The sequence below is a fragment of the Pinus tabuliformis genome, chromosome 9 (genome assembly GCF_031772625.1).
Source record: "Pinus tabuliformis cultivar Carrire ecotype Pingquan chromosome 9, CPIR1, whole genome shotgun sequence".
NCBI lineage: Eukaryota > Viridiplantae > Streptophyta > Pinopsida > Pinales > Pinaceae > Pinus > Pinus tabuliformis.
The window spans coordinates 333733317-333753882 of NC_142307.1; the positions used below are offsets into that span (position 1 = coordinate 333733317).

At 39.4% G+C, this 20566-nt stretch overlaps 1 pseudogene; it reads right to left on the reverse strand.

The window, feature by feature from the left end:
* Positions 1–3496: 3496 nt before the first annotated feature.
* On the reverse strand, positions 3497–12088 carry LOC149148566 (putative protein phosphatase 2C 32; annotated as a pseudogene).
* Between the last annotated feature and the right edge of the window lie 8478 nt (positions 12089–20566).

Sequence of the window (20566 nt, forward strand, 5' to 3'; positions counted from 1 at the left end):
TGTGCTCTCTTGAGAGGGAGCTTTATATCCCACAAGAAGAGGATATTTCAGCTCAAAAGGAGGAAACTCAGGAAGTTTTGGAGCAACCACAAGTTGAGGAGCAAAGAGTGGAGACATCCACTCACGAGTAACCATCCAGAGAAGGTAGGAAAAGAACCATAGAAGCTGCAAGACTTGTGCAGGATGTGAGGGAGAATATGGGATCTCCTTCAATTTATGCAGGTAGAGAAGTTCCCCTGATCGGTACACAAGATACATGGCTCTAATGATTGAGCTTATAGAGACTGATCCATCCTCTTTCAAGGAAGCAGTAGAGCAACTTGTATGGGTTGATGCAATGGTGGAGGAATACAAATCCATTGTAAAGAACAATGTTTGGGAAGTGGTCCCAAGACCAACAGATAAATTGGTTGTGGGTTTGCGATGGATATTGAAGGTAAATCAGGAAGAAAACAGAAGCATAGAGAAGTATAAGGAAAAATTTATCGCCAAGAGGTACTCTCAAGTTGAGAGAATTGACTATGCGGAGACCTTTGATCCTATAGCAAGGTACTCATCCCTTAGATCAATTATTTCTCTAGCTATGTAGATGGGGTGGAAGATCCACCAGATGGATGTAAAAATAAAATCTCATTGGGGTTATTGAGGATGAGGTGTACGAATTTGAAATGAAGGACATGGGTCTCATGCACTACTTCCTCAAGTTGGAAGTATGGCAAGGTGATGGGGAAGTATTTATCTCTCAAGATGATGCAAAAGAGATACTACAAATACTATGCATCGAGAGTTGCAAACCCACGGAGACACCTCTAGCGACCAACTGGAGGAAGGAGGATGCCACTTCAGGTGAGGAGGTATTGCTACCATTTATCGACAATTAGTGGGTTCACTAATATATCTTATGAACACACAACCATATATGTGTTATGTAGTCAACCAACTAAGATAAGCTATGTTTTGGCCAACCAAATTATTTTGGAAGGCAACTAAGCATGTTTTATGGTACCTTTGAGGCACTACCTAGTTTGGACTATGGTACAAACATACAAAGGGAGTGAAGCTTGGTGGCTTCACAGATGCAGATTGGGTGAGGAGCCCACTAGACTGAAAGAGTACATAAAGTGGAATTTTCAATGTTGGGTCTGCAACGGTTTCTTGGTACAATAGGAAGCAAAGATCTATGGTGCTAAGCTCGAAAAAATCATAATACATGGCTACAATTCATGATGGTTTTGAACTTGCGAACATTCAAGGGATCTCCCCGATATGAAGTCCCAATTAGACTTCACACTGTTTGGTGTAGGAGTCCCATTCGGAATACGACCTAGTTGTCGAAGTAGTGGGCTTTAGTGGTATGCCTTGGCTGCGATAACACATAGAATGATGTATTTGTGACTTTTGTGAAACAAGTGTATAAATTTGTGAAGAGTCAAGTTCAATGCATTGTTAGAAAATTATATATTACAGAGCAATGGAACACATATAATATATTGCAGAAATATAAACACAGAAAACACATAAAAAAAGAGAGATACAGATATACGTGGTTCACCCAATTTGGGCTACATCTATAGAGAAACAACCAATCCTTCCTTTTATATTATCCAACAAAATGAAGAGATAAAACCTACAATAGATTCATTATAACTCCCTCTTCGCTCTCACACAATCTCGTCTTTCTTTCTCGCTCAGAATACACATCTGCATAGATGCAATACAATTCCCTCATATATAGCAAAGGGTTGCCTTCTAGGGAAAAACGAAAAACCCTAAATTAAACATAACTTCTACCATCATATTTCCACCTAATGAATGACCCAGATTGACTACGAAATTACAAGTTTTTTTGGCAAGATTCCATCTTTTATATACTCAATGGTTGCACTAAAAAAACATATGATTTATATTTTGCATGAAAAATAAGATACTAATGTTAAGAAAGTACAAAATTCACATAATTAGACACAATTTCTACAATACAACTCATTTTCTTACATTTATTTGAAATCCAACTCATTTTCTTACTTTTTTTTTTGGTATCTCAGAGGAATCCAACAGTTCGCCTAGCACATAACTATTAGTAAACCTTTGGGTTCTATGGCTTGTCCTCTTCTCCATAAACTTGATTACAACCAGGGGAATTTGAACTTTGAATCTCTTAATTTTCACAGATATTACTTCAATCACCAATTGAGTTTCCCCCTGGATCAAATTATTTTCTTACATTTCTTTTGTTTACACCATTTTCAAGTTCATTGTGTAAGTGCATCTAATTACATGTCCAAGTTAACATGTTTTTGTATTTACAATTTTACATTGTCACTAACATGTCATGAGAGACCATCATTAGTTTTTGGACATCTTTAGAGAAAATATGATATGCAACATTTCTCACATTAGATAAAGACTTTATTAATTAAAATTTTAAAGAATGGTTATGACAATGCCATCCTTAAACATATAGGTGATTTTATGAACTAAAAGAAAAAGTTCTATATGGCTTCAAAGTTTAAAACATATAATATGCAAGAAAAATATAAAGAATACAACTATGCTCAGCCCTTTCCCACCAAAAGAAAAATCCATAAAATCTAACATAAAACTAAGTTATTATGTACAGCTTGAGTTGATGTTGGCTCACCATATCACTATTTCTAATGCACTTGCTAATTTTGGTATAGTTGGGCATTGTTTGTCCAAATTTATTATAACTTAGTCACTCCACATAATGCTAACCAATATTAAAGTTTAGAGAGTTTATAACTTTTATCAAATAAATTAACTTGCCAAAATTATTTATTAAAACAAAATTTGTAACTAAAAAATTCCCACTCAAGAAAGTCTTTGTTACTAAGGTTAAAACCTTAGAACTACTATTTGAAATTTCACTATGAAGAAAGCACATGTGTGTGAATTGGGTGGAAAAAGACACTTTAGAAACATCCCTTCCAATGACTTCAATTTTTTGTGGGAATAAATCAAAAGCATCTAAAAACTTGTGGGTAAAATTTTAATTACATACAACATTTTCATAACAGTGTTGTTCAAATTCTAAATGCTAAATTTATTTTTGAATATTTTATAATGAATATTGTATATTTACCATTTAAAGTTTAAAATAAAAAACATAAATTAAATATAATTTTTTTTTAAAACACTCACAAAATAAGTTTAAAAATTGGAAATTTAAATATGACCTTCCAAGTAAAAGTCAATTTAATTACACATTAATAAAGAAAAATCAAAACATTAAAATAATAAAACCACCTAGAAATGAAGCTTTTTGTACAAGGTTGGAAACAACGCTCATAAACATAGTCTTCCACCTTATACATATATTAAATCATATTTAACCTAAAATAAATGTAAACGACATGAATAACAAAAACCATGAGTCCCAAATGTCTAACTAAAATTTGGCAGAAACCACAGCTTCCAACGTTCAATAACAATGGTATGCTAAAATGAGGAATGTGTCCATTCCCTCCTAGCCGCTTCAGTTCAATTTTCCCTCCTTGCAAAAGTCTTGGAGCTGCACTATCATCACAGTTATATCATCCATAGGTTCTCTGGCAATGGCTACTTCTACAAGCTCTTTACAAGCATCCAAAAGAGCTTCTCCATGCTTCTCAAGCAGAAAGGCCTGGCAATATCCACGGCCTCCTGATTACTGACCACATCCCAAAGCCCATCTGATGCCAAAATTATAAACTCACAATCAGATAATATTTCAATGATTCTGGTCTCTGGTTCAGATGACACCAAATTTTTCATAAACCCATCGCCTATTGCCCTAGATATAGCAATCGGTCCAACTCGTGAAATTCCATAGTAATCAGTTACAGATCCACCCAATTTCTCTATGCGTTCTCTCTCGTCCTCCCTCCCAGGTTTGTGATCACATGTCAGGGCTTCGGCTACGCCTGCACTGCAATTTCCATCTCTATTTCTTCTACTAATAACTGCTCGTGAATCCCCAGCATTGGAAACCACTAGGTTTCCATCTATAATAAGAACAGTGACACAGGTACTCCCACCCCAAAACCCTAGTTTCAAAAATTCCTCATCTGTTCTCAAATACCCAGCTTTAACTGCCTCCTCAAGATTTTTCTTACTAAGAAGATCAACTTTATTAGCAGTGTTAATGTCTGATTCTCCAGCTAATTCTGATTGTTCTCCCAGCAGGGCGTTCAAAATATTGTGTCCAATATTTTCAGCTGCAAAATCTGCTGCTTTCCAACCGCCATGACCATCAAACACACCAAAAAATGAGGCCTTAACGTTTCTGAATTTAGAATTGGAATCGTCAGCTGGAAGCAGAATATTAACCGTCATGGCTTTGTGGGCGTCCTCCATTAATTTTCCTATCCGAGGACCCTTTTTGGATGAAACTGCGTAATGAAAACCCTCCACATTCATTTCTTCGGGAAACTCCACGGCCTCCCGGGATGGCGCAGGCCTCAAGGGATGGCCATACTCATATATTATTTCTTCCTGGGAATTACGATTCAGAGTTAATGGGGATGGAAATGAAGGGGATCTCTACAAAGGCACAGATAACAACGAGAATAATTGAAAATATCCCTCTCCTATCTGTGTCACTCCTTGTTTGCGAGGCTCGGAGTCTCTTAACCTAAATAAATGTTTAGTGATTTATAATTCTGAAACAGGTAAATCTCACCTGTTATATACATAGATGTGACTCTCAAACGACGTAAATTTGAATTTGAATCGGCTATAGCTATCTTCGGCTGGGGAAGGGGTGAAGTGACTCTGTCTAGCATGTCTATGTCGATTGATCGTGGATTCTCGGAATATTTCGGATCAAAAAGACGCTTGTCTGATCTTAAAATATGTAGAAATCCACAAAAATATCATGGGCTAGTCTAATCCCAAAATATCCAGGAGTCCACAAGAATATTATGAGCTAGTCTAATCCTAAAATTATGGAATCCACAATTGACTTAGGCTCAAGAAACATCCTAGGTCTCTTTTAAACATATAGTGTATAGTTTAATGAGGTGACTTTTTTTTTAAGTAGTGAAATAATTAAGTGGTGACATGGTTTATGATTTTATTTTAATATATAGTGGATATATGGGGTGTTGTTTAATAAGGTATATATATATATATATTCAATTTTGTTTGGGATTTGATTAAAATTTAAGAAATTCGTAATTTAAAGTTTTTTTTGGCAATTTTGTTTAGAATTTAATTAAAATTTAAGAAATTTGTAGTTTAAGTTTTTTTTGTTAATTTTGTTTGGAATGTGATTAAAATTTAAGAAATTATTAATTTAAGGTTGTTGAGTATATACATTCTGGGTGCTTTAGGAGTTTTTTAGGGTGTTATTTTTGGGTTAAAAAATACAATTTAAATGACAAAACACTAAATTTGTAATTTAAGGTTGTTGAGTATATACATTTTGAGTGCCTTAGGGGTTTTTTAGGGTGTTATATCCTTTTTTGCGTTAAAAAATGTAATTTAAATGACATAACACTACTATCTAAAAAATGCAATTTAAATGACAAAACACTACTATCTCATGGAGAATTGACTCATTCGATTCTCTAATAAAAATACCAAAAAAAAGTTGTCTCATTAGACTATGCACCCTAATATGTAACATAAGGTCTCTTATTTTTGGTATAAGGTTGGTATGTTACTTCTTATGACATCTCCTAGGAGAGTCAAGGTGCCTAGCTAGTGAAATTCAACATGTTGGTAAGATAAGTTTTATGAGAAGTTGTGAGTCAATTCTATGTGGTGACATTTCACCAATGTGTGAAGGGAGTTGGTGGAGCTTGTAGTGGTGATAGAAGTATTGTATATATCTTAAATACATTTACTATTTAATGGAGAGTTTTTATGATGTTTCCTATTATTGTTATTAAAGAGAGGTGGAAAGAATGAAACAATCAAGCAACTTGATCTAGAGGCTTGCCTAGACTATGGATTTGGAGAAATGTTTTCTCTTATAGAAGATTGATATGTGTCACCATGTGTGGTTTCTTAATAGTTAAGTTGATTAGTGATTAGTGTAATTAGTGAATAAATGTAAGATTGATCCAAGAATTTGTTTATCTCATAAATGATAATGACAATATTAATTTCTGGGTCATGAACTTCCAACATCTTTCTTTCGGTCCTTCCTATGTGTTCTTAGAAGCTTTGATGTCCATTGGCTAGGCATCCAACTTATTATTCAAATCCTCTTTCCCACAAGGTAAATAAGACCTAAAAATGGAGTAATGATTGAACCAACAAAGCTCTCCTTTTTTATGGATAACTCAACTTTGTTTAACTCAATGTGCACTCTCAATGATCTAAATTGGATCATTATATTTGTTGGCATCAATGTTGATGATTTCAGAGTGGAAAAAGTGTAGTAATCAACTCATAGGACCATTTTTACCAGTATGACCTAGTTTGGTAAATTGGGGTCTGAAACCTTCCGAGAGCAATTTGAGGCATCAAATGGAATTATTTGGAGGTAAAAATTTACTAATGCATTACATCATTTAGTGTTTTTTTTACACACATATACCTTTCCAACAATGAAAGAATCATCTCAATCTGACTCTATATGCAAAAATTATGCCACTTGGAAGTTCACTTTCCTATTTTCACCACCATAATGTGATAGGATGCCATGTCAACCCCCATTATTTATGGAAAAAGGGCTAGCCACGTGGTCATGATAAAGAAGACTCTAGAAGAGTCCATATTATGACTCTATTTAAGATTTGAGGGAGTCAAACCTAACCGCTAGTTGGTTATCGAGCTGTTACCCCCCTTAGATCCCCCTGGCGGCGCACATAAATGAGCAGTGTTGTCGCCACATTATGAAATGGGGTCCAATGCGGCGATACCTCTAAATAAAGAGATAATTAGGCTCCACACCCAACATGCTTAAGAGGTTCTAACATAACTAGGGGGAAATAAGTGAGCCCCTTAGAAGCTTGTAATAGTAACTTGAAAAGAACACACGAGCATAAAAGGAATCATAAGTTAACTTGCAAAATAGTTCACAAGATAACCATGATTTAAATACATCACAACACACATCCAACAAGATTCATACTAATGAAAACTAAATATTTCATAAGAATTAGCGTAAATGAAACAACATATATTGCAAACATAACAAGAATAGTCCCATTACATTGACAAAATATTCATGAAAATGTGTCGGCTCTGGTATTTTATTAAAGTGAAAGTCCCAAACATATATATACAATTTTTAAACCACTAGTACCAATAGTGGAACATGAAGTCAAAACCTTCTCTTCCAAAGAAATATACTCCCTCTATGTTAAGGAGAAGCCAAGACTCTCAACAAAATTCCCAAGCTTCTAATCCTAAGTGAAAGTCTCGGCCAAAATCCCTTTACATGACTAATGAGGGTATATTTATAAAAAATGGGGTGACTATTAATCTCCCTTTGTGACTCTTTGACTTCCCTCATGAACTTTTTACTTCTTTACATAATGACTCTTCATATTCCAAAACTGATACTTGGACTTGAATCCACTTGCAATTTTTTTTTAAATACAAAATTACATGTGCCCATATAAGGCAAAAAATGGGTAGACTCAACTAGACAACCTAATAAGACAAAACATGTCAAGCCTGACTTTTGGGAAACTCTAGATTGACCACCTCAACTTGTATCTCTTCAGTTACGTATTGGTATCAAGCTTTGTGCTGTGTGATAACTTCCTCAAACCTTGAAACAGGGCCAAGCTGGAAGCAGACTCTAGCGTCCATTGCATCTGGGTACGTTGTCTTGGATCTGGTTTGAGTCTCCTTCTTTAGCAGGAGAAGCATGGTATTGATTTGAATAGGGTGACCAATGTACTTCTATATATTATCTCTATTCACCTTGAAATATTCCTTGGTAGTGATCTGTCTGAGCTGGTACAAGTATTCTTCAACCTCCTGTCTTACCTTGTTCCTACCTTTGGCTTCGGTGAGTGAGACGACCGAAGGGATCTTGTGTGATTTGACCATGAAATCCACACTATTATATAACCGTGCATAAGAGGCTTAAACATTGGTGATTAATGAGCCGAGTTGTTTGTTTCTCTAGATGAGCATTCGAACCTATGCTTTCTCTAACTCAGCTTGCTACCTTATCTTTTTCACCAAGTCTGGAGGTGCCCCTTTGTATTGCATTTCCCACTCATGCATCATAATGATGGTTGCATGAACGACCTTAAGAGATTTAGCATTGCATTTTCACTTCTGTTAGATGTTGTGTAAATGGACAACTTCTTTATGCATGGTGACGAGCTCCTCATATAGGTTTTGTATGGTATCTCCCAGTGTCAATACTTCACCAAGTATGGTTGCTTTAAGTTAGTCTAGATATAGATGTGTGGGAGCTGCCTTCTAGACCTCTGCTTGGAGCTATTACACTTGTTTCCTTACCATATTTAAGTTCTTCACGATATGCCTGTTCTCAGCCATTAGATACTTCGTATTGGACTTGGAAGCTCCTATGAAGGCCAAGTTGGTTGCGGAAATGCCTTTAGATTTTTGCTAGTGTCCATCACGATCACCTTTTCCTTCATATAAGTAGGATGTGAAAGATCATCTGGGAAGTGCTTCTTCCTAGCTTGTATGATCTTCTTCTGTAGCTCATCATAGGTCAAGCTATATATGTCCATCATTAGAGCCTCATCTAGAGGAGCAATTTTGATGTAGGAGCATTCAACTCAAGAGAAAATCATTGTATTTTAGTAGACATAGGGGCTTATGTATTTTAAGGAAGTTGGATTCCTAAGTGGTGAATTAATGTAATAATTGGGTTTTTGAGTGAGTAGGATAAGGATTAATTAGATAATGTGAGGATGGTGTAAGTGCTCTCTAATTAAGGAGAACATGAGTGGTTAATAAAGACAAAAGAGTTAGAAGCCAATTATAACTCTTAAGACAGTTCATGATCTGAGGAACTAGAGAGAAAGTTCTTAGGGACTTAGAGGACATTTAGGAGTCAGTTCAGTAGATTAAGGGTTTTGAACCAAAATTAGTTGAACATAACCTTTTTGGTATAAATGTAAGCCTAAAAGGCATGGTTGGGGGTTAGGCAGTATATAGAAAAAGTGCGGCTGTAAGCCTACGGGAGGAGTGTGAAAAGAGGCCACTGATATTGAAGAATCAAGCATGAGAGATAGAGTGTCTCGACATATACTCAGTGTTCATATTTTTGTATACAAAGGTTTATTCCCAAACTGTATATGTGTGTGTGGAGTGAATATTGAACGATTGAATTACATGTAAATTGCGTATTCTGTAACAGAGGTTGCAGGTAGAGTTCTGAAGAACTACACAAAGGAGGAGAATGATTCAGAGGAATCATAAGTGGGTCATTGAATCCAACTGAAGGATCAGAGTGAAACTCCGAAGAGACAACGATGTGAGAATTTGCAGAAGACAAGTTCAGGAGAGAGTGCGCAATAAAATAACAGAGGACGAGAACCTTTGAAGAAACTCGAGCCATAGAGGAAAATTAAAGAAATAACGTAAAACCAAGTGATGCTATGGAATGATTGTGATATAGAAATCACAGAGTTAAGCTCAAGCGAGAATGAATTGAGCAACAGAAGGGCGAAAGGCGAAACCTTTGGAAAACTCAGAAACCATAGAAACCTAAAGAAATATCGTAAAAACATAAGTAAACAGACTAGCAGAGAAGTGAAGTATGGTTGCACAGCAGTCATTGGATCTTTAAGATCAACGACCAGGACTAAATCGCATTGGCGAATCCATTGGAACGATGTTGGAATGAGCCGAAGGGATGTTGCGATAGTGATATTGTGATTGAACGTGGATTGTCGGATCGGAGTCGGGATTGACGATCGTGATCTAATCACTGATCACTAATTGCAGAGATCAAAGCGAAGGACAATGGGTATGCGATACGCCGATAATAATAAAGCGCTGATCGACGATCGGAGATCGGAGTGATCACTTATCGAAGGTCAGAGGAATAGTGCAAAGGAGAGTGGACCCGACGGAGTTATAGTGGTGGTTATATAACATTTGAGATCCGGCTATATGTGTACGGAGTGGGTTTTTCTCGTGTATTCCTTGTATTTGCATTAAAGTGTTGTGCCGAGTCTTTTAAGGCTTAAGCATATATTAATGCTTCTGATAGTCGCATATCAGATGCGGAAGGTTAATGAGGCATATATGTAATGTGACTCGTGGAAGAGCCGATACTCGAATACAATAAAGGTAACCTCAGGATATGTGCAGAGGCAGTACCAAGGCGGAAAAAGGTGTGTTTTGTGTATATTTCCTTTGTAAATGAATTATAAAGGATTTAGCACCGATATGTGGTTTTCATGTGTTAAGTCCACATTAACCAAAGTTTAAGAGGGGTTTGTTATATATATGCGACAATAATGCTATGAAAGCCTAAAGCGCCGATAGAAGGATTAATCGGGGTGATTGAGTTCCGATATAAAGGAAAAGGTGGGTTAATGATTAGACTTGGTTAGTCCATAAATCATTTTGCATGAGACTATGAAAGGGGGCTTAAAACCTTAGTAAATAAAGATTGGACTCCTTAGAGAGTTAATTCCCTGGGACTAATGTGTTTATGCATTTTATATGCATATTGTGGGTGTAAGCGGGGGTAACCCTTCGTCATTAGTGGTATCAGAGTAGAATTGTAATCAGAGCGAGGGAGGAATTCCTATGAAAAGGAGTTTGCACAATGATGCAGGAGCATCTAGCATACCATGACCAGGTGAAGTCTCAGCCAGGTTTGAAGGTTGTTGATCATTTGGATAGTTTTTATTTTATTTTAGTACATGTGGTCATAAGGTAGTTTTTTTAATTTGTTTTTCTTTCAGAGTCGGTATGTTAAGTCATAGTTAAACAGACAGTTAGAATTACTATGGTCCAAACAGTAATTAGGAAATAATTTTTCAACTTAGGGGAGAAAAGAAAAACTGTCTAAATAGTCTTGTAATATCAAACGAGCAGTGGTTATCAATCATATCAAGACCATTTAACTGAACTCTATGACAGTTTTAATTAACTGCAATCAACTGTAACAGAAATGTATAAAAGCAGGGACGTAACACGATGGAGGGGTTCAGCAAATTCAGATTGAAGAAATAAAAATAATACAGAGACAGATCTCTTCTACTATTGTCCATCTGCAATTACTGTTCATTGTTCATTTACTGTAGCTTAATAATTTTCTTTCACTAGATTGATAAATGATAAACTGAGAGCGATCATGTGAGTCATGATCCCACTGTTCTCTTATTCAACACACAGTTCGTTTCAAATATGGGCGGACATCCGCACACAGCATGGTGACTAACAGATAGGGAAAATAGTCCATGGACCGAGCAACAATCAACCAACATGAGCAAAAAAGAAAACAGGACATGGAAGACAAACCAGAACAAAGGTATTTTCATCGCACATTTTCACAACCATTACAAATTGAACATTGCAGACCAAAATTGTATTGCTTATGTTACCAATCGAAACATATACATCCAGTGTTTCTTTCCTATAATATAAATAAACCAAGTGCCGTGACTGTAATTAAAATTAAGGGCGAAACCCTAGACGAGGGTTTGAATACAGTCACCCATACCCTTTCCACCAAGCAGTCATCGTAATTGACCAAAGCATAGTTATCAACAGAGACAATAATTACAGACAAAGAAATGACGAACTGCAACCACTAATCTACAGGACCAGAGACCTAACAACACGTCAATATCTTGAAGAACCAGAGCCTACCAGCAGGTCCCATCGTGTGGAGTAGAAGATGGAGGAGCCCGCGTACCCAAGTCGCATTCCAGACCTGCACCAGAAAACCACAGAAATTAACATGCATGCACGGCAATAGAACCAAAGAACGAACTTGAACAAGACAAGAGGATTCCCGTAGCTTACCTGAGTAGGTGGAGCAGAGCTCAAGAAACATAGTCATTGCAAACAAATTGATGGAGCTAAGACCAAAGGAACGATGTTGGTTAGCATCGATTCTATGAGGAGGACGAGTTGAATCGGGGAAGGGTTTCATTACCTGTTCGAAACTGCGAAAGACCATCGGAGTACTCCCTGAACCCAAGACAATCATTACATGCATAAGATAGAGGCCAAAGGCAGCGGAAATACTAGTTAAACATAATCAAATGTGAATAAGAGAGAAGAACCAGAACCAGAGAGCAGTCCCCTAACGGGTCGAAGTTTACAAACAATTACAGTCGGAAAGCACAACGAACCGAGAACTCACCAGGTGAAACGAAGCCAAATAAGCACCACAGAGCCAGAGTAACATCAAAATACTAGAGAAAGCCTTCCATGAGCTCACAACCAAGTTGAATAGAGTGATACACGTTCGTAGCCTTGCCCGGAGGCGAACCAGAAATCACCACATCCATCAGACCAGAGGCTACACAGAACGACTCTGCAAACCCTCACAGGACCCTCTCGGCAAGCAGAACAATCTAGAATAGCTGAGGAACCAAGTGTTTGGGAAAAGAGCGAGTCGAGGAACCAGGCTCGAGGCAGAAGGGTGGGCATTTAATGCAACATTAATTCATACTACCAACCAACAGCAAAATATCAATGATCGACTTACATGCATACATAACAACTCACCAAAAGTGAACATGCCATAGCCTACGGACGCGTGGAGTTGCAGGCTAGTGTGGCTGGGTTACATCAGAGTGGTATCAAAGCAATTTTTTTTATTTTTTATTTATTTTAGTAGGAGGAATGGAGAGAGGAAGGCGAGGTCGTGGCAAAGGTGCTAGAAGATTGGCAGAGGAAGGGTTAAGAGAGGAGACCGCAGAGTCAAATTCGCTACGACAAAAACTGAAGGGCCACGCAGCCCTATGGTGGGATAGTGTCCAAAACGAGAGGAAGAGATTGAATAAGGCGCCAATTAAAACTTGGTCAAGAATGGTGGTCAAGTTAAAGGGCAGATTTTTGCCAAGGGACTATCAGATTGCATTGCACAGGCAGGTGCAGAATATGAGACAGAAAGGATTGACGGTAAAAGAGCACACGGAGGAGTTCTATCGAGTGAATTTGCGTGCCAGATATACAGAAGATAATGCAGAAAGGACAACCAGGTATCTTAATGGGCTGAGGATGGATATTCTAGATGAAATAAGTATTTTATCTCCGAATAATACTGAGGAGGCATATCAGAGTGCAATAAAGGCTGAGGAGAAAATTACCAGAAGGCAGAATGCCCGGAGAGGATGAGGAGCCAGCAGAGGGAAAGGCCAGTCCTATGGCAGGGGCCGGACTGCTAGCAGTGGTGAGGAAGCCAGCAGTTCGAAAACTTCTCGAACAACAGACAGAGGAGACAGTGCGAGAGGCGCAAATCGTCCCAGCGCGACAGGGGAAATGGCCAAGGTAGAGGGGCTGGTTATCAGTGTTATAGGTGTCATAAGTGGGGGCACTGCTCGTTTGAGTGTCCAGAAGCAGATCCAACTGGATAGCAGGGTGCGTATGTGGCGCAACCAGAGGAGGTAGCAGCACTCCCTCAAGAGGCGGAGAATGCTCTAGAGACGGGAGAAGCTTTGGTGCTGCATAAGGTGCTGTTGAAACCAGTCAAGGAGAATACCGAACAGACACAATGGAAAGATCTATTCAGGACGATTTGTAAATCACGAGGTAAGTGTTGTAAACTAATAATTGACAACGGAAGTACTGACAATTTAGTGTCCACAGAAATGGTGGAAAAATTGGAGTTAAAACACTTCAAAGCATCCCAATCTGTATAGAGTCTCATGGCTGCAAAAGGGCCACCAATTGCTGGTGGATGAACAGAGCGAGGTCGAGTTTCAGATAGGCATATACAAGGACAAAGTTGTCTGTGACATCATGCCAATGGATGTCTGTCACATATTGTTGGGCAGACCTTGGCAATACGATAGGAAAGTGACACACGATGGAGTGACGAACTGTTATAAATTCGTGAAGGATGGATCAAGCATACACTTGTACCTATCAAAGAAGAAGAAGTAGCGGCTGAGACAAGTGAAACCAGAGCATTGCTGGTGAGTGGAAAATAGTTTTTAAAACAGGTGGAGGACAGTGAGGTAGGTTATGTGTTGGTAAGGAAAGCCAGGACAGTCTTGCTGCATATAGAAGTATGAGACTTGCCCACAGAGATTTAGCAAATGTTGGAGGAGTTTGCAGACATCGTTGTAGATGACTTGCCAGACAAGTTACCCCCCAAGCGAAGCATTAGTCATCACATTGAATTCATACCCGGAGCCAGTTTGTTGAACAAAGCGACATACCGAATGAGCCCCAAGGACAATGAAGAAATCAGAAAACAGGTGCAAGAACTGTTGGACAAGGGTTTGATAAGGGAGAGATTTAGCCCTTGTGCTGTTCCAACAGTCCTCGCTCCTAAGAAGGGAGGGGAATGGCGGATGTGCACCGACTCCAGGGCCATCAATAAAATCACCATCCGGTATAGGTTTCCATTACCGCGAATGGATGATATGATGGACTGTTTAAGCGGGGCAGCTTGTTTCTCTAAAATAGATTTGAAAAGCGGGTACCATCAGATTCAAATACGAGAGGGGGACGAGTGGAAGACTGCCTTTAAGATAAATGAGGGGTTCTACGAATGGCTGGTCATGCCATTTGGGCTGAGCAATGCGCCCAGTACATTCATGAGGTTAATGAATGAGATGCTGAAGGAGTATATTGGGAAGTTCGTGATAGTTTACTTGGATGACATCCTTATTTTCAGCAGAACGAAAGAAGAACACCTTCAACATGTGCGTAAGGTGCTGGAGAAATTGCAGCAGAATAAACTGCTGATAAAGTTGAAGAAATGTACTTTTTTGCGAAAGGAATTAATTTATTTGGGGTTTGTGGTAGCAGAGAATGAACTGAAGATGGATTCAGAGAAGGTGGTAGCGATAGTAAATTGGCCATCTCCGAAAAATCTATTCGAGGTACATAGCTTTCATGGATTGGCAAGTTTTTATAGGAAGTTTATTAAGAATTTCAGCGAACTTTGTGCGCCCATGCTAGATACCATCAAAAAGGCCAACCGACCTTTTCAGTGAACTGAAGCAGCAGAGAGAAGTTTCCAGTTGTTGAAGAGGAAGATTACTGAGAGGCCGATCCTGAGGCTGCCAGACTTCCAGAAGTTGTTTCAGGTACGTTGTGACGCCAGCGGGACAACAATCAGGGCTATACTCAGTCAAGAGGACAAGCCTGTGGCATTCTTCAGCGAGAAGCTGAACGAGAGTAGGCAAAAATAATCTTTGTATGATAAAGAGTTCTATGCTGTTGTCCAGACATTAAAACACTGGAAGCATTACTTATTGGGAAATGAATTCGTGCTGTTCTCAGCTAATTCTGCACTACAGTATGTAATGTAGCAGCACAAACTCAACCACAAACACGCCAAATGGTTAGAGTATTTACAGAGTTTCAATTTCGTACTGGAAGCACATTAGTGGGCAAGCAAATAAGGTCGCAGACACGTTGAGTAGGAAAGCTCTGCTTCTGTAGGAAAGCACTGTGCAGGTGCTGGGTTTTGAGCACTTACAGGATCTATACCGGATGAATACAGATTTTAAGGGGGCCTATGAGGCGTGCTAGAACCCTTTAGTGAGAGACAACAGTCCTTGGTTGGACTACAATTTACAGGAAAAATTGTTGTTTAAAGGAGGATAGCTGTGCATACCTGACTGCTTGATGAGGGAGAATATTATTCGCGAGAAGCATAATGGAGGTTTGGCCAGACACTTCGACATGGATAAGACCCTCAAGCAGCTTAGTCACTTTTATTTCTGGCTGAAGATGCGATGAGATGTACAACGTTTTGTGGCCAAATGCAAAGTGTGCCAATTGGCAAAGGGGCACAGTCAGAACACAGGACTGTATGCGCCATTACCTGTTCTGAGCAGACCATGGGATTCAATCAGTTTGGATTTTGTCTTAGGTCTACCGAAGACACAGCAAGGATATGACTCAAAAATGGTAGTGGTGGACAGGTTCTCAAAAATGGCACATTTTATACCTTGCAAAAAAACCAGTGACGCCACCCACGTGGCCCACTTGTTTTTCAATGAGATTGTCAAGTTACATGGATTGCCCAAATCTATCCTTTCGGACAGGGATGTGAAGTTCACGGGACACTTTTGGCGTACCTTATGGAAGAAAATGGACACGCAGCTAAGCTACAGTTCTGCATATCACCCGCAAACCGACGGGCAGACAGAAGTTGTAAACAGGAGTTTGGGAAACCCGTTACACAGCTTAGTCGGGGAAAATTCACGGATGTGGGACCGGGTGCTAGCACAGGAAGAGTTCGCTTACAACGAATCGCCTAACCGCAACACAGGTTTCAGTCCCTTTCAAATCCTGTATGGCATGCATCCCCGCGAAGTGCATGAACTTCGGGAGCTTGGATTGCAGGAAAGACGGAGTGCGGACGGAGAAGATTTCGCTAACGTGATGAGAGACTTGCACGAACAGGTGAAAATAAAATTACAGGACAACAACTTAAAGTATAAACAGCATGTGGATCTAAAGAGGAGGGAAGTACAGTTTGAAGTGGGGGACGAAGTCCTCGCACACTTACGTAAGGAACGCTTCCCTAAAGGTACGTACAATAAACTGAAGTATAAAAAGATAGGGCCTTGCAAAGTCCTTTGGAAGTTTTCAGCTAATGCCTACGAGATACAACTGCCACCCGGAATAGGAATTTCACCTATCTTTAACGTAGCAGACCTGTTCCCATACATAATTGACCCAAAGGAAAAGGAAGAAGATAGAACCATACAATCAACACGGAGTACCCAGGAAGATGGAGAAGCTTGGAAGAGACAGATGCCTTACATTCAACCTCCCGAGATCGAAAGCATCCTCGAAACTCAGGTGCTTAAACGAACTCGGCGGAAGGACTACATGCAATAACTGGTCAAGTGGAAGAACCGTCCAATTGAGGACAGTTCGTGGCTTGATGCCAGGCAGATTGCACAAACAGGAACTTCGGTCGAGAAGCTCATGGGCCGGAGCCATGATCTCTTTTTGCCCCGGGAGCCTGATGCAGGAGCATCTAGCTCACCATGACTGGGTGGAGTCTCAGCCAGGTTTGAAGGTTGTTGATCATCTGGATAGTTTTTATTTTATTTTAGTACACATGGTCATAAAGTAGTTTTTTATAATTTGTTTTTCTTTCAGAGTCGGTGTGTTAAGTCACAGTTAAACAGATAGTTAAAATTACTACGGTCCAAACAGTAATTAGGAAATAATTTTTCAACCTAGGGTAGAAATGACAAACTGTCTAAATATTCTTGTAATATCAAACGAGCAGTGGTTATCAATCATATCAAGACCATTTAACTGAACTCTATGACAGTTTTAATTAACTGCAATCAACTATAACAGAAATGTATAAAAGCAGCTATGTAACACGATGGAGGGGTTCAACAAATTCAGATTGAAGAAATAAAAATAATACAGAGACAGATCTCTTCTACTATTTTCCATCTACAATTACTGTTCATTGTTCATTTACTGTAGCTTAATAATTTTCTTTCACTAGATTGATAAATGATAAACTGGGAGCGATCACGTGAGTTGTGATCCCACCGTTCTCTTATTCAACACACAGTTCGTTTCAAATCTGGGCGAACATCTGCACACAACGTGGTGACTAACAGAAAGGGGAAAACAATCCGTGGACCGAGCAACAATCAACCAACATGAGCAAACAAGAAAACAGGACACGGAAGACAAACCAGAACAAAGGTATTTTCATCGCACATTTTCACAATCGTTACAAATTGAACATTGCAGACCAAAATTGTATTGCTTATGTTACCAATCGAAACATATACATCCAGTGTTTCTTTCCTGTAATATAAATAAACCAAGTGCCGTGACTGTAATTAAAATTAAGGGTGAAACCCTAGATGAGGGTTTGAATACAGTCACCCATACCCTTTCCACCAAGCAGTCATCGTAATCGACCAAAGCACAGTTATCAACAGAGACAATAATTACAGACAAAGCAATGACGAACTGCAACCATTAATCTACAGGACCAGAGACCTAACAACACGTCAATAGCTTGAAGAGCCAGAGCCTACCGGCAGGTTCCCATTGTGTGGAGTAGAAGACAGAAGAGCCCGCGTACCCAAGTCGCATTCCAGACCTGCGCCAGAAAACCACAGACATTAACATACATGCACGGCAATAGAACCAGAGAATGAACCTGTACAAGACAAGAGGATTCCCGTAGCTTACCTGAGCAGGCAGAGCAGAGCTCGAGAAACAGAGTCGTTGCAAACAAATTGACGGAGCTGAGACCAAAGGAACGATGTTGGTTAGCATCGATTCTATGAGGAGGACAAGTTGAATCAAGGAAGGGTTTCATTACCTGTTCGAAACTACGAAAGACCACCGGAGTACTCCCTGAACCCAAGACAACCATTACATGCATAAGACAGAGGCCGAAGGCAGTGGAAATACTAGTTAAACATAATCAAACGTGAACAGGAGAGAAGAACCAGAACCAGAGAGAAGTCCCTTGACGGGTCAAAGTTTACAAACAATTACAGTCAGAAAGCACAACGAACCGAGAATTCACCAAGTGAAACGAAGCCGAATAAGCACCACAGAGCCAGAGTAACATCAAAATACCGGAGAAAGCCTTCCCCGAGCTCACAACCAAGTCGAATAGAGTGATACAAGTTCGTAGCCTTGCTCGGAGGCGAACCAGAAATCACCACATCCATCAGACCAGAGGCTACACAGAACGACTCTACAAACCCTCACAGGACCCTCTTGGTGGGCAGAACAATCCAGATTAGCCGAGAAACCAAGTGTTTGGGCAAAGTGCAAGTCGAGGAACCAGGCCCGAGGCAGACGAGTGGGCATTTAATGCAACATTAATTCATACTACCAACCAACAGCAAAATATCAACGATCGACTTACATGCAGACATAACAACTCATCAACAGTGAACACATCATAGCCTACGGATGCGTGGAGTTGTGGGCCAGTGTGGCTGGGTTACATCACACAAGAAGACGGTAATGTGCATAAGTTAATTGACGGATGATAGAGACTACAACAGAAGATTGTAGGAGGGAGCCTTTGAAGTTCTTGGGAGACTGTAGCAGTTCTAGCAGAGGCTTGGAGTAGACAGGAATAGAGGATTCCTTGAAGAAAAGTGAGAGTAAGATTGCTTAGTACAAGTTCTGAAGGAAAGAGGACTTGGAGACCAAACAAAGGACAATCCATTCATAGTGTAGAAGAATGGGAGAACAATATCATACATAGATCTTGGAGATAAGATAGTGTGTTTCGTTTCAAATTGAAATTGAAGATTGTGGTTACAGATGAAGCATATCAGCAAAGGACAGCAAGAGAAGCTGCGAGAGGAGAACCATATTTTTTCTTGAAGGCAGAGTAAGGAAAACACTTTGAAGGAGAAGCGGTAGTGAACCTGAAGAATCCAACAAGAGGTTGGATAGAGAGGACAACTGAAGTGTTCTCAAGAGAGAGCAAGAGATTGTAGAAGCCTAGAAGGAGGAAAGGTGTTGCTTAAGAGGAGGTTCCAGACAGAGGACTCGTGCTTACCAAAAGACTGAGTGAGGAGATCTTAATAAGGTAAGATTGCAGTGAGGAGGACTAGCTGTTACAGATGAGTGAGGAGCTCATGAAGAAAGAAGAGAAGAAGATGAATACTGATAGTCATAGTAGAGGTTCAGAGAGAAGCCACAGTAGAATAAAGATGAAGAAAGAGAATGACAAAACAGATGGCAAGAGACTGATTTAAGAGGAGATTGACAAGGAGTTGGCTGAGATAAGAAAAGAATTTGATGTGTTAACAATGCGGCTAGAAGAAAACCAGAGACAAGGTTGGGTATTGAGGAAGAAGCTAGTGGAGTGACATGAGATGCAGAGAAGGCTACAACAAAAGCAAGTAAAGTGGTTGAGGGAAAAAATCAAGGAAGTTGAGTTGGAAATGGAAGAGTCCATTTGTGAAGCAGAACAGGGAGAAATTATTGGAGAAAGTGAAGACTACACCAAAGCTAAAGAATGGAGATCAAGTGGAGATCTCATGGACTATTGGGATAGTTCAAAACAACATGAGGAGATGTTGAATAAAGATGAAGGGCTGATGTATAAGGCCATCAAGCCTTGTGTTGTTGAAACTAATAGTTTTGGTGTGCTTGCATGATGCATAGGAGAGGATAGATAGTCTTGTGAAGTTGTCGAAAGCATGGAGGAGTATCTTACAGAAGATGAATACTCTGAAGTGAAGCTGAATAGAGATCTTGAACTGAAGTATGAGGAGAAATGTGTTTTAGGGGATAAAAGGTACGCTAGAGTAGAGAATGATGAAGAAGACCTCTCAAAGGAGGAAAGTATTGAGTTGTTACAACAGAAAGAACTCATTGACAAATTAATAGTTGGAGCTCTTACAAGACAAGAACCATTCCTTGTGAAGGAAGGAGATGAAGTTGAGCCTGAGGAGTTGAATCACGTAGAGGATTCAGAACAACAAGGAAATGTGATGACTGA